This window comes from Heloderma suspectum, chromosome 4, assembly GCF_057233095.1.
Source record: "Heloderma suspectum isolate Gila_16-S chromosome 4, 16-S_ref, whole genome shotgun sequence".
NCBI classification, from domain to species: Eukaryota; Metazoa; Chordata; class Lepidosauria; order Squamata; family Helodermatidae; genus Heloderma; species Heloderma suspectum.
Window position 1 is genome coordinate 139,773,581 of NC_139461.1, and position 14,236 is coordinate 139,787,816.

The 14,236-nt window shown below is 45.4% G+C and overlaps 1 long non-coding RNA gene across 3 annotated transcripts in view; it reads right to left on the reverse strand.

The window, feature by feature from the left end:
* Positions 1-13,105: 13,105 nt before the first annotated feature.
* LOC146347454 (uncharacterized) overlaps positions 13,106-14,236 on the reverse strand; it is a 156,002-nt gene continuing 154,871 nt past the window's right edge. For 2 of the 3 annotated variants that reach the window (XR_014789880.1, XR_014789881.1), the window contains one exon: positions 13,106-13,688. This is a non-coding gene — a long non-coding RNA (uncharacterized LOC146347454). The remainder of the gene's footprint in view (positions 13,689-14,236) is intronic. The other variant, XR_014789879.1, reaches the window with a different exon arrangement.

A 14,236-nucleotide genomic window follows, 5' to 3' on the forward strand; every position in this document is an offset into this window, starting at 1 on the left:
GAATGAGCTCCCTAGTGAGGTTCGCCTGGCGCCTACATTGTATTCCTTTCGGCACCAGGTGAAGACCTTTTTATTTTCCCAGGCATTTTAGCATTTTAGCTTTCTAAATTTTTATCTTTGCTGTTTTAAATCTGTATTTTAAACTCCTGCACTGCTGCTAGGTTTTATTGTGGTTGTATTGTTATATTGTGGTTTTAATGTTCTGTATATTTTAAATGGTTTTATTGTGTGTTGCTTGGATTTAATTTTTGTGAACCGCCCAGAGAGCTTCGGCTATTGGGTGGTATAGAAATGAAATAAATAAATAAATAAAATAAAATAAAATAGCTCAGCGAGGACTGAGCATGCTCCATGGGCACGGGAGGCTAGCTGACTACTGGTGGGGAGGGAAAAGCAGGGGAGAGTGAAATGGAATATCCTGAAAAAGGGCATGATGACTGGCTGGCTAGAAACCTGAACATGAGCACTCCATACTGCAAATTTTGTGATTCTATAATCTTGCGCTTTTTCCTATTTTAAAATGAGAGAGAGACATTGTGGTTGCTGTTGCTTTCCAGTGAATGCTCCTAAAAAGGTCAAAACCACGTATGTTCCTCCTGTGTATGGAGAGATCCACAGCAGCTTTTCAACTCTCTTTTCTAAACCTCACCCAGCCAGGGCACCACACAGCAGCTGCTCTTTAAACATGTGCGAAGATACGACACCCCTCCTGCACAGAGGGGGGAATGGGATCATGCCCAGCAGCCGTGCACTCCGCCAGTGACATCATGTCCTCTATGCTCTATGGGACTTTTTCATCAAGAAGCCTTTGACCCAGCTATGACTGAGGTTTCTTCCAAGAAATCATTCACTGGGAAAAGTGGGTTCTTCTCAACCTGGCTGCAGCTCCACATTATCCCTATTTAGGTCCTATGGAGTGTGTCAACTTCGCTGTCTTGGATGCTCTGGAATCTGCAGTTCTGGGCACTATGCTCAGTTAATTGTATGTTGACGAGAACAGCTGCTGGAAGGCGAAACATCCCCTCCGGCATTTCACATAGAACAGCAGTGGCACCACAGTGAGAATTCAAAGAGTCCTTACCCAAGTCTCTGTTGCCATTACATATTACTTGGAAGTTCTACCGTGCCTGCCGTATTGCAGAGCCGGTGCCAGACATCAGTTGGCCCTTGACATACTGCTGTCATGCCCCCTACTGGCCACCAGACATGTTGGACTGCAACTCCCATCTTACGGAATGATGGGAATTGCAGTCCAACACATCTGGAGGGCGCTAGGTTATGGAAGGCTGGCATAGTGCACGGTGTTGGACTTGAACGAGGGAGGTTTGGAGTTAAATCCCCACTTGGGTGATTTTTGGCCAGTCACTCCCTCTTACCCTACTCTACTTTATGGGGTTGTCGTGAAGATAAAATGTGGGGAGGGCAGCAAGAACCGTGCCTGCCAGCCTGTGAAAGTGAGAATGGGCCTTATGTGCATAGTGCATCGGTATGGGCACTGGGCCTCTTATAATTCTTACAGAATGCCTTGGCGGGGGGCTGCATGGTCCCACTGATGCTCACACCATTTTTATTAAACAGGAGAGAGAGCCTGTTTGAACCACCCTGTTGTTTCAAAGAGGAGCCAGCTATATCCCACTGAGAAGCTCACAAGATGGACATACAGATAACAATCTGCCCCCTTTTTGTCCTCAGTATTTGGTCCTCAGAGGTACACTGCCTCTGCACATGTTCTCTTTAGTTGTCAGAGCTACGGATGTTGGAGGAATCCATTTGGGAGGTGGAGCTCGATGAGCTTCCCTCGGTTCACCCCGCCCCCGCCCCGACTTTGGTCCATTTTCTGCAAACTGACCCGACTCAATCTGCATCAAGTAGGGCTAGTTCATGGATTTTCCTTTTTTGTTTGTTTGCGCAAATAGAGATTTGCGCAAAATGCAGTCACAATTTGCAGAAATTATGCAAATTGCAGATGCAATATGCTCGAATCCCTATTTGCCCAAATTTTTAAAAACATGCAAAGAGTTCCTGGATTTGGGGAAAAACTGGTAGGTAGCTCAGACCACATGTGAGCCAAGTCAGGTATGCTGGGGAACACCATCAAGCCAAAAATGAAATTAATTTCCCGGTGACAGTTAAATGATCATCAATTTAATTAATTAAGTTAAATGATCATCAACATTTCCCCATTTGAGTATTTTTAGTGCTGCTGCTATTATTTGATTGTCTCGGCTAACGTTTACTGCTGTTTTTCGTATTCTGTTTATTTCTTCTATATTGTTAAGATGCACTATGGTAGCAATGGGTGATAAATTAGTTTCAGTTCATCTTTGACCAGAATTTATCCAATTTGCGCCTCCCTGAACAGAACATGGACCCAAACGCAACCTGCAGCCTAAGGTCCACACATTTCTGAGTGTGTGGTGTGGTTCACACAACAAAAATGTGTTTGGAAAATGCATAATTTGAAAATGTGCATGAAAAAATGTGTACATTCAGAGAGGAGCCGCAAAAAATGGCACAAATATGCATGCCCCCCCCCCTTTTACAATCCAATACGGACATGAATTGGAGCAAGCTTTGTGGGGGGAATTGGAGAACCCAATGAGCTTGAGTTGTACAAATTTTCACATCCCTACACTCTGGAAGCTGGTGGATGGAATGGAGTGGTATACATGTTTTAAACAATAACAATACTAAATTCCTTGTTAAACATTTGGGTACACCTAGTATCCTCGGTCAATTCATTTTTTAACTGTGTGTGTGTGTGTTTAAAAACCCTTGTTGTTTATTTGGTCAGTCACTTCCGACTCTTCGTGACTTCATGGACCAGCCCACGCCAGAGCTTCCTGTCGGCTGTCGCCATCCCTGGCTCCCCCAAGGTCGAGTCCGTCACCTCCAGAATATCATCCATCCACCTTGCCCTTGGTCGGCCCCTCTTCCTTTTGCCTTCCACTTTCCCTAGCATCAGCACCTTCTCCAGGGTATCCTGTCTTCTCATTATGTGGCCAAAGTACTTCAGTTTTGCCTTGAATATCATTCCCTCAAGTGAGCAGTCTGGCTTTATTTCCTGGAGTATGGACTGGTTTGATCTTCTTGCAGTCCAAGGCACTCTCAGAATTTTCCTCCAGCACCACAGTACTAAAGCATCTATCTTCCTTCGCTCAGCCTTCCTTATGGTCCAGCTCTCGCAGCCATAGGTTACTAAGGGGAATACCATTGCTTGAACTATGCAGACCTTTGTTGTCAGTGTGATGTCTCTGCTCTTCGCTATTTTATCAAGATTTGTCATTGCTGTCCTCCCAAGAAGTAAACGTCTTCTGATTTCCTGGCTGCAGTCAGTGTCTGCAGTAATCTTTGCGCCTAGAAAGACAAAGTCTGTCACTGCCTCCACGTTTTCTCCCTCTATTTGCCAGTTATCAATCAAGCTGGTTGCCATAATCTTGGTTTTGTTGAGGTTTAACTGCAACCCAGCTTTTGCACTTTCTTCTTTCACTTTCGTCATAAGGTTCCTCAGCTCCTCCTCACTTTCAGCCATCAAAGTGGTATTATCTGCATATCTGAGATTGTTAATGTTTCTTCCAGTGATTTTAACTCCAGCCTTGGCTTCATCAAGCCCAGCATGTCACATGATGTGTTCTGCATACAGGTTGAATAGGTAGGGTGAGAGTATACAACCCTGCCGTACTCCTTTCCCAATCTTAAACCAGTCCATTGTTCCATGGTCTGTTCTTACCGTTGCTACTTGGTCGTTATACAGATTCCTCAGGAGGCAGACAAGATGACTTGGTATCCCCATACCACCAAGAACTTGCCACAATTTGTTATGATCCACACAGTCAAAGGCTTTAGAATAGTCAATAAAACAGAAATAGATGTTTTTCTGAAACTCCCTGGCTTTCTCCATTATCCAGCAAATATTGGCAGTTTGGTCTCTAGTTTCTCTGCCTTTTCTAAACCCAGCTTGTACATCTGGCAATTCTCGTTCCATGAATTGCTGGAGTCTACCTTGCAAGATCTTGAGCATTACCTTACTGGCATGTGAAATACTGATCTAATTATCCACCATTTGCAGCCATAGAGTGGCGGTAAAACAAGCTGTAGCCCTTCTAATATTGGTCGCTTTGGAGATAGATTTCAGTTTTCCAGACTTCATCTGGCTTCCTCAGTGCTACTAAGGCAAATATAACGAATGTCTTTAACCCCGATACCACATTATTGCAGGCATTCCATTACACCTCGGGTCTCCAGTTATTGGGTCATGTGCACATCTAACGCAAATCATCGAAGTGATATCATCAGCAATATAATTGCCCTCGGACCCTGGACAAACTCACCACATTGGCTGAGCACCTAGCACGACATCATCAGCAGGGATGTGGTTGGGGCTGCCTGTGTCAACAATGTGGAGAACGGAGTCCATTCCTCAGGGAACTGTGTTACGGCCTTAGGCTTTGGGGAGCCTGCAAACTACCACTGCACAAAGTGAAGGGGGAAGTTGATGCTGATGGCAATTCCTCCAAGTCCTTGTCTCATGCTCCTTCCCCTGCTTTCCTTCCCAGCACTGCTCTTTTGATAGGGGACAGTGCTGTGTTTTGGGGCCTCCACCTCTGAATACTTGCTTTCCCCTTCCCATTCTGGCCAACGGGCTCCACTACATCAGTTGTCTTGGATTGTCTACATTGCACGTTTGGCCTTGCGTAGAAATTCAGATGATATTCAGAGCTAAAGCTGTAAGCAGGTTCGTCGTGCATCTGACAAGTGCAGTAGAAAGGTAACTTCCAGGGCTTGCTTGGGATGCTTTACCACAAGAAAATAATCACAATATATGATAGAAGGTGCAGAGTTTTAAATCAAGCTCAAATGCTTCTAAGGAATAAATAAATAAATAAATAAATAAATACAATATCCTGACACTTGGCTTTTTTCTTTTCAAAGGGTTCTTTCATTCTTAATTTCCAGGAACAGGGGGGGGAGAGACAGAGGCTACACCCCAACCCTCTGCTCATTTACCAGTTGACTTCGTCAGTTATCTAATTAGGCATTTAAAGGGCTGTGTGCAACTGAAAAGCCCCATGTCAGGTTCTGAAATCAGAGGAGATAAAGACGAGACTCTTGCATTTCCCCTCTTCTGGAACTGCAAAGGTAATTAGCCCATTTAGCTCAGCAGAGTGTGGCTTTTCTGCGAGTGAAAGGAGACTGAAACAAGATAGCATTTCAGAAACATTCTTTGAAACACACCACAATGAAAAATTCCTCTCTCTCTTGTACGCCACATAAAGAAGGCCATCTGATCCCACACTGGTCAAGAGATCAGTGGCAACATGATCAATGATGACTTTGGAATTTTGGCCATTGCTACTAGCTAATTTGGCTTTTCTGGAGATCCAGGATGGTTTTGCTTTCCTTTCTTCTTTTGCTTCTTTTGTGACCATTAATGCTATAATTTTCTCCTCTGCCTGCAGTTGCCATCCCAGCACTACTCATCGATATAATATGTATATATATTTTAGAAACAACGCGTGGATTTAGTGTAATGTTCAATCATTAGTATTAGTAGTGCTTTTCCAATAGCAAATGAAGGCATGCATCATCTCTAATTAGGGGAAACTATTTGTATCAAAGATTTGGAAGTCCAAACATTTAAAAGGAGTAGAAAACTTCAAGGGAATAATTGTGGCTTAACTAGTATGCCTTTAAAAGAAAAAACATTACATATCTGGAAAAGAAGATCATGACCAAAATGGCAAAGGCTAAAATGGTACAGAAATATTCCATGCCCTCTAAAATTTCACAGATAAAAATGGGGACCCTTGTGTAACACATGTATTCTCATACCAAGATTCACTTTCTCAAGGGGCCTCAATACTATCACACGTTACAGATAGCTCCCCTACTATACCTGCTTTTCTAGTGTGTCTCAACTCTAACCAGATGTATTTCTTCCTTTGTTTAGACTTGAGTGAGAAACATAATTGCCCTATAATTGTCCTATAATATGTTTTCATACTTAACAGTTCAAAAATAACCCTCATCAGCTTCAGCTTGTGAAATGGCGGGCTGTGTAGCATTCATGCGCAGGGCCAGCCCTAGGATAAAGGGCGCCCCGGGTGAGGAGGAGTGCCTTTGGTGCCCCATGCCTAGGGATGGACGAAAGTCCCTTACCTGTTCTTGAAGCTTGCTTCGTGGTGGGGGGGAGGCATTTCGGTTCTCCCCCCGAAGTTCAGGCGAGGGGGGGGAGGCACCCTGCCTCGCCCCACCGAAATTCAGGCCGGGGGGAGGCACCCCATCCCTCGCCGGCAAAATTCAGGCCAGGTAGGAGCGCCCGTCTACCCGGCCGCGAAAAAAAAAGTAAAACACACACACGCACCCATGATAGGCTACGTAACGATTTACGTAGCCTATCACGGCTAGATTTCCAAAGTCAGCCGTGATTGGCTACGTAAATCGTCACATAGCCTATCACGGGTGACTTTGAAAAAAAAAATGCGTATGCAAATGGCGGCTCCCATGGGGACCGCCATTTGCATTCCTTATTTTGACATGTCTAGTCTACGTAAAGATTTACGTAGACTACGGCGAAAATAAGGGCAACGCAAATAGCATTCCCTTATTTTCGCTGTAGTCTAAGTAAATCTTTACATAGACTAGACGTGCCAAAATAAGGAACGCAAATGGCGGCGCCCATGGTCCGCCGCCATTTGTGTACGCGCTTTTTTTTTTTCCAAAGTCACCCGTGATAGGTTATGTGACGATTTACGTAGCCAATCACGGCTGACTTTGGAAATCTAGCTGTGATAGGCTACGTAAATCGTTACGTAGCCTATCACGGGTGTGGTTTGTTTGTTTTTTTACTTCGCTTTTTTTTTTTTGCAATGGCGGTGGCGGCAGCCGGTCGGGAGACCAGCCGCCTCCCCTGCCCCCGCCGAACCGCCGCCGAACCACCGCTGGGACCCGCTGCCAAGAGGGACATTCGGCCACAGTAAGTCCCATCCCGGGGGGGGCGGGGGGCCAGCGGAGAATTTCCCCACCAATTTTGGGGGGCCGAATGCGTTGGCTTTTGGCCTCCCGAAGATTAGTGGAGAAATTCTCTGCCATCCCTACCCATGCCCCCCCCCTCTGTAGTCAGTTTTGGAGGGCCACCCAGAGGATTTATGGAGCCTGGTGAAGATGTGATGTCCATTGAGGATGACATTGCTCAAAACCTTGATCTGTCAGCCACTGTGCCTTGGTTTGCACAAGCCAAAGTTTGAAAAGCCACATTCTGAGCAGTGCAGTGCACTATGAAACACTGCAGAACTGTCACAGGTTTTACTTACAATATTTTTTGTTTTGTAGCAGTTCCTGTCTTTTGGTAGGCATTCTTTATTTCAGAATAGCCATTATTTTTATATTTAAAAATAGTAAAGAAAAGTTTTAAATTAAAAAAAGACATCCTCCTGACCTCTTACAGTTTACAGCTGTATTTTATTATTATTTATATAGCACATCTAGTATTTGAAGTGATAAGCGCTTGGTAAAGTAGCATCAAAGTAGCCTGTTCCACTGATTTTTACCTAGTACGGACGACCTCAAAGTGGAAACTGAAAAAGAAAATACTTTAAACCTAATTGAAAGAAGATCATTTTTGAGGTTAGTACCCAAACAACCTGTAGAACCTTGAAAGAAAGGGTACAGAAAGTTGCATTTTGCCACTCTAGCTCAGTGCAGACAGGGCATTCAAAGAACACAGACACTGAGCTCAGCTTGGCACCCCCTCAGTCAGCTCAGCTTGGTGCCCTAGTCAACCACCCAGCTTGCCCAGCCCTAAGGCCAGCCCTGTTCATGTGTGCACATTAATATGGACTGTATGGTAAAGTGCATGTGTGAATAATACATGAGTGGAGAATTCACATTTAAAGGAGGGGAGATCAGCTTCCCCGGGGCAGTATGGGAAAAAGAATCTTGGTTGTTACTACTGCCGTTAAGATGGCTGCCTATGGTTAAAGGATGTAGTCTCCAATTGTGTTTTTAATCCTACAATATGCCATTCAGGTTCATGCATGAGAAGCCATGTCTGATCTCAGTGGAATCCAGAGAACATGTCTGGATCTCTATTGCGCTACAGTTTCCACTACAGTTAAGATAATTGGCTTGGTTTGAAGTTTCTACCGCTGCTTTTGTTAACTAGACAGAATCTATCATGCCGTGGGTGCAGCTGTATGTGAAGCAGGGGATCAGCAAAGGGCCCATGGACCTAGTGGTCAGGTGCCATTGCTTTTAACTGGGTGCCCATGCATGCTTCCTAGTACGTGCCCATCCAGCCATCCCTCCATTGCCTTGGGCCCCGCATTTGCATTGTGGCCAGAACATGAGTAAAGGGCTACAGTCTTGGAAAGCAAAGGAATGGCTGGGTTGGTATATTGTTTGTTTGTTTGTTTCTATACCACCCAACAGCTGAATAAAATAAAATAATACAGAATTAAAGTACAGCATAAAATACAGCATAAAAATTTAAATATACAACATTCAAAACCATTTAGGCAGCTAAAAACAGTTTCAATACAATACTAGACCCCTTTAGACAACTGGCATAAATGCCCATCCTATGCCATTAAACTCCTGGGAGTAGAGGACAGTCTTAGCCTGGCACTGAAAAGATGACAGTGTTGGTGCCAGGCCGGCATCACTGGGGAGCTCATTCCAAAGTTGGGGGGCCACCCCTGAGAAGGCCCTGTCCCTTGCTACCACCCTTCTATATCAGAAGCATGCACAGGTCTCCTTTTAAAACTAATGGCCAGTGCTGAAATGCGCATGCTCCCAATGATCAGCTGGAGAAAGGGGGGCAACTCCATGAAACATGTGGGGCTATACACATTAAGCTCCCCGCACCCAGATTATTGGTGGTTGTGCTGATCATCTGTTTGCAGAGGGAGAGGGGGTTATAGTCACTCCCCCTTCAACCCCTTCATCCCTAACAGATGATTCATGCCACTGTGGATAATCTGAGTGGAACTGGATATATAGCTCTGGCTGTTGAATGGAGCTTTTCAGTGGTGGAAACTGCAGGATACTTCTGCATGTGTGTACAATTGGATCAGGGCCTGAAATGATTGTACATTGTGAAAAAGGAGCTGAAATACCACACACACACACACACACACACACATATATATATATATATATATACATGTACACACACACACGTACACACACACACACATATGTACTATCCATTTCAGCTGGTTTTTTTCTTTTCATTTGCTGCTGTTGTTTAAGCTGGAAGGAAAACTAATTTCAAACTAGGGATGTATGGACTGTGTTTCGTGGATTGTCAGGCACCTTTTGTTCCATCGTCCATTCACAGATGGATTCAATTTTCTTTTTCGTTTTTTGGAAAAATACGCAAATAATTCCATAAGAGGGTTCATATCAATTTACATAATTTGCCTTAGTATGTAACATTTAGCATATTGTCCCCCATTCCATTCAACATTTCCCTGCGTATATTTACCAGTCTCAGCAGAAACTTGTGCATTTTCTTACGAATAACTTTGCATACATTTTCGGGAAAGTAAAAAAAAAAAAAAGATCCCAAAGCCCACAGACTCTGCGCGGCCTGAGGAGGATGGTCTGTAGTGGATTCTGCAGGTCAGATTCTTAGAAATCTGAACTCATTTTAGTCCATCTCAAATTTTTCCAGCAGCCCTATTTTGGACCATCAGACACCTGCAGGAGATGGGCTCCAACAGGCTATAATCAAAAGTAAAGGAAATGAGAAGGTATATTGCCGCCATTGCTGCCCGACTTTGACCACTTGGCTTCACAACAGCTACCAACCGAGGAGGCTGTGAAGAAAGAGAAGCCTTTTGTTGATGAATAGAAGTCCCAGCTTTAAAGGGTTCCCTGCAAAATCAGAGCACGCCCCCATCCTGTATTCCTCCCTGGATTCAGCAGGAGGCCGACAGCATGACAGCTGATCTCCTAGACTTCCCACTGTACCAGCCAGACTAGGATATTGGATGAACCACTATAAAGGTAGCAGTGAGAAGCCTGCCATCCTTGAGCTGCATGCAGATGAAAGTGAATAATGCAACATGCACCATGCAGCCATGTCCTATCCATACTGATTGCATCGACACAACAAATACTTAGCCCAGGCACCCAGATGTCAACGGAATCAATTAGACTCTTCCAAGAAGCAGAAAACAAAGGCTTGCATTTGAAAATGCTGAAATTACCAAACCGGCTGGAAGAAGCCAGAAGTCAGAGAGTTTAAACAATGTATTAGTCGGAATGAGAGTTGGACTAGCTGGCTTCTTTTTGCAAAAAATGCAAGGTGGTTCTCCTCACGGTCACCTCATAGAGGAAAGTTCTCTCGGATCTGACCGGAGATGGGCATGTATCTGCTATCTGTGCTAACTTACAGGGATGGAGAAATCGGTCAAGTGCAATTTGGCACAGTTTCTCGTTTATGCAACGCTGGCGAATGGGCTCAGTTTCACGTGCATTGAAATAGCTAGGGATGGGTAGAACGCTTACCTGCCATTCTGCAGAGGGGTCCATGGGGGGAGGCAATCCGTTCCTCCCCCCCAGAATCCTCTTTGGCCGGCTCCGCTCTGTGGTGATTCCACAGATCCACCAGCTGGCTCCTAAGTGCCAGCGATACAGCTGCCATGCTGTATCGCTGGTTGAAGGGAGGGAAGTGACTGTGAACGCAAATGGCGTCCTGATAGGGATGTACAAAAGTCACTTACCTTTTAGCGAAATTGATTCGAGGGGGGGGCGCTCTGTCCCTCCCCCCCGAAATTCTGGCTGGCTGGCTCCGCTCCTCAGGGATTCTGCAGAGCCGCCGGCCGGCTCCGCCAGCGGCCGGACATCTAGCCGCTGGCTAGCAGGGACACAAATGGCGGCGGCCATAGCCTCCGCCATTTGCGTCCCTGCAGTCAGCCATGATAGGCTACGTAAATGTTTACATAGCCTATCACAGCTGATTTAAAAGAAAAAAATGTGCGTACGCAAAGGCGGCGCCCATGTGCGCCGCCATTTGCGTACGCGCATTGTTGTTGTTTTTCTTTTAAATCAGCTGTGATAGGCTACGTAAACATTTACGTAGCCTATCACAGTGTTTTTTTAAAATCTAGCCGTGATAGGCTACGTAAATCTTTTTTAGGCTACGTAGCCTATCATGTTTTTTTGTTTTTTTAACTGGAAATGGCGGCGGCGGCAGCCAGTCAGAAGACCGGCCACCACAGCCACCGCTGCCAGGAAGATCCGCCCAAGGTAAGTCCCGTCTGGCATTCGGCCTCCCTGAGATTCGTGGTGAAATTCTCTGACATCCCTAGTCCTGGATGCCATTTGCGTCCACAGTCACTTCCCTTCAACCAGTGATACGGCATGGCAGCTGTATTGCTGGCAATCCGGAGCCGGAGGAGCTGGCCGAAGAGGATTCCGCACGGAGGCAGGGGTAAGTCTTCCGTTCCACCACGGACTCCGGGGGGACGGATTCTTTAGAATTCTAAAGAATCCGGCCTCACTGGAGTCCATGGCAGAATTCTCCCCCATCCCTAGAAATAGCCCTTGGTTTGACACAGCAAAGCAAACTTATAAAGCTGTCAGAGTTGGGCACATTGAGAGTAAAGTTATGCCCACTGCCATGGCCTCCTGAAGGAGGGGTCTGTCCACTCCATTCCCCTTATTGGGGGCTCTCCACAATGGGAGGAGGGGGCAGGCATATCACTCCGCTAATTTCCCCTGGCTTAAGACTATATGGACTGCAAAGCTGTGTGCTGGTTAGGGAAGGCTGTCCCATGTGGCTGAAGATGTTACTGCAGGCTTAACCGACATGGACAACTTACTTTATTTAGGGTGCAATCCTATGGGGATAGGCGGCCGCCTGAAACTCAGAGGTGACCACCTATCCAATGCAGGGCAGGAGCTGCGTGGAGGGGATCGTCCCCTCCACGCTTCAGCCACCCTGCATTTGTGGCAAGACAGATGATTTCGGCACTCCGTCCCTCCCCCCGGAATCCTGGCTGGCCAGCTTCGCTCCGTGGGGATTCCGCGGAGCTGCTGGCCAGCTCCGCCAGCAGCTGGACATCCGGCTGCTGGCTAGCAGGGATGCAAATGGTGGCGGCTACACTTAAAAAAAAAAACGCGTACGCAAATGGTGGTGGCTACCGCCGCCGCCATTTGTGTTCCTTATTTTTGGCCGTTTTCGTCACCGTAAATATTTACATAGACTAAGACGGCGAAAATAAAGGGGAATGCAAATAGCGTAGCGGATTTTTTTTTTTTAAAACCCAGACGTGAAAGACTTACGTAGCCTATCACGAATGGGGGGGGGGACAGATTGCAAATGGCGGCAGCAGCGGCCGTTCGGAAGCCCAGCCACCAAAGCCGCTGCCAAAGCCAGCGCTGGAGCCACTGCCGTCTGGAACATCCACCCCAGGTAAGTCTCGTCCCGGAAGGATCCGTGGGGGGTGGGGGGGTGGCAGGCCGTTCTGCCACAGAGTTCAGGGGGCTGAATGCACTGGCATTCGGCCTCACCGAGATCCGTGGTGGAATTCTCTGACATCCCTAACTGAAAGGGAAGGAAGGGAAGGTCTCTCCCTGCTCGACACCAGTGGTTTTGCCTTCCGTGCTGCTGCAGTGTTTGAAGGCCTGGTATCATAAGCACAAAGCCAATTGTGTGGGTCATTTCCAACTGATTCTCACTCCCAGTCTTAACCAGGCAATGATTCATGGGAAGGAGCTGAATGGTTGCCTATTCCCATGGTGCTGCTGGGCCTTTAAACATCATAGTAGTGCCATGGCTTGAGACCATGGAAAAGCAGCAATCATACCGCTATGATAATATATAAAGGGCACTTTATTCGTGGTCTAAAAGGGGAAAAAAGAATTAACTTTTGTAAAGTTTCCCTGCCTGCTCCTTAAAAAACATTTCTTAATTGCCACAGGTATCTTACAAACCTGGTTCTCTCTCTCTCTCTCTCTCTCTCTCTCATTCTCTCTGTGTGTGTTTTCTCTTCAGTCTTCATCAGAACATCTAAGTATTTTAAAACTGCCCATGAGTCATGGTTGATGACTCTGTGATCAGTGGAAGATTAAAAAAATAATGGAATGTGTATTTGCCCTATAATGAATGCATTATTTATTTTATTTCTAAAATGTATTATATAGCCAAAAGCTTTCAGAGCAACATACAATATAAGGGGTAAGCATATGTACAAGACAGGTTAAAAAAGAAAAGATTTATCACCTTAGCTGTGATAAGGCTATGAAAGAGTTCAGTCTGTTTATCCCATATGTCTCTATTGCTTCTTATCTATCCAGCTTGAAAGTTTTCTCACTTGGAAAAAAAAATCTAAGTATGCTGCTGTTTAAAGCAGAGTCCCCCTGTTGAGTTCTCCCCCTCTTCCTGAAAACATTTAGGAATACTCGTCAATGTGCTGATGTCATCATACTGGACATTTCTCAGATGGCTGCAGCAGAGTTGTTTTGCAGTTCCATGGCCTTGCTCCACTTCCCCCCACTCCATGTTAGGCATATGTAAACCACAGCACTGAGTTTTCTGTGGCTGTAATTGCAATTTTAGAATGGACAGATTCGTTGACTCTTATTTCAGATCTGGAAAAACCCAAATGTCTCATCTCATGCATAGGCCAAAATCCATGACAGGATGTGGGTCATGGGGCAGGAAGAAGTATAAAGGTCTGGAAGAAACAAAAAAAAAATCATAAAGGTGAAACTCCTTGCATGATTGACCTATGGCTTAAGCTGAACAAAGGAAATCTGTAATGAAACATTAATATGCAGATAGATAGGTGGAAGAATTGGGGTGTCAGCTACGTAACCTCCAAAATTAGTCCCTTGGTGACTCTTTTGAGTGGAAAGCACTGCTTTCAGTTTTCCACTTACCTTGAATAGTACATTGGAAAATATTCTAGATGGAATTTCAAATCTTCTCTAGCACTCTAAAATAGCCTATGTTGAGGGTTTGGATTTGGGGGTTTATGTTGAAGAAAGTGTGTCTTGTTCCATACTGGCATGTACCATTTTCAACCCAAGCATTTGCTGGTGGGGGAGGAGGAGGTTAATATTTGGACTTAATGACTACCCAGTAATGATTGGTATGAATTACTAACTAAATCAATCTGCTCAGTTTAAAAGAATCATTTGTAGTTGCCAAAGGCTGCTCCTTTTCTCCAAGGCAACATACATTCTCTTTCCAACGGAAAATTATACGGTTTGCTAATTGCTC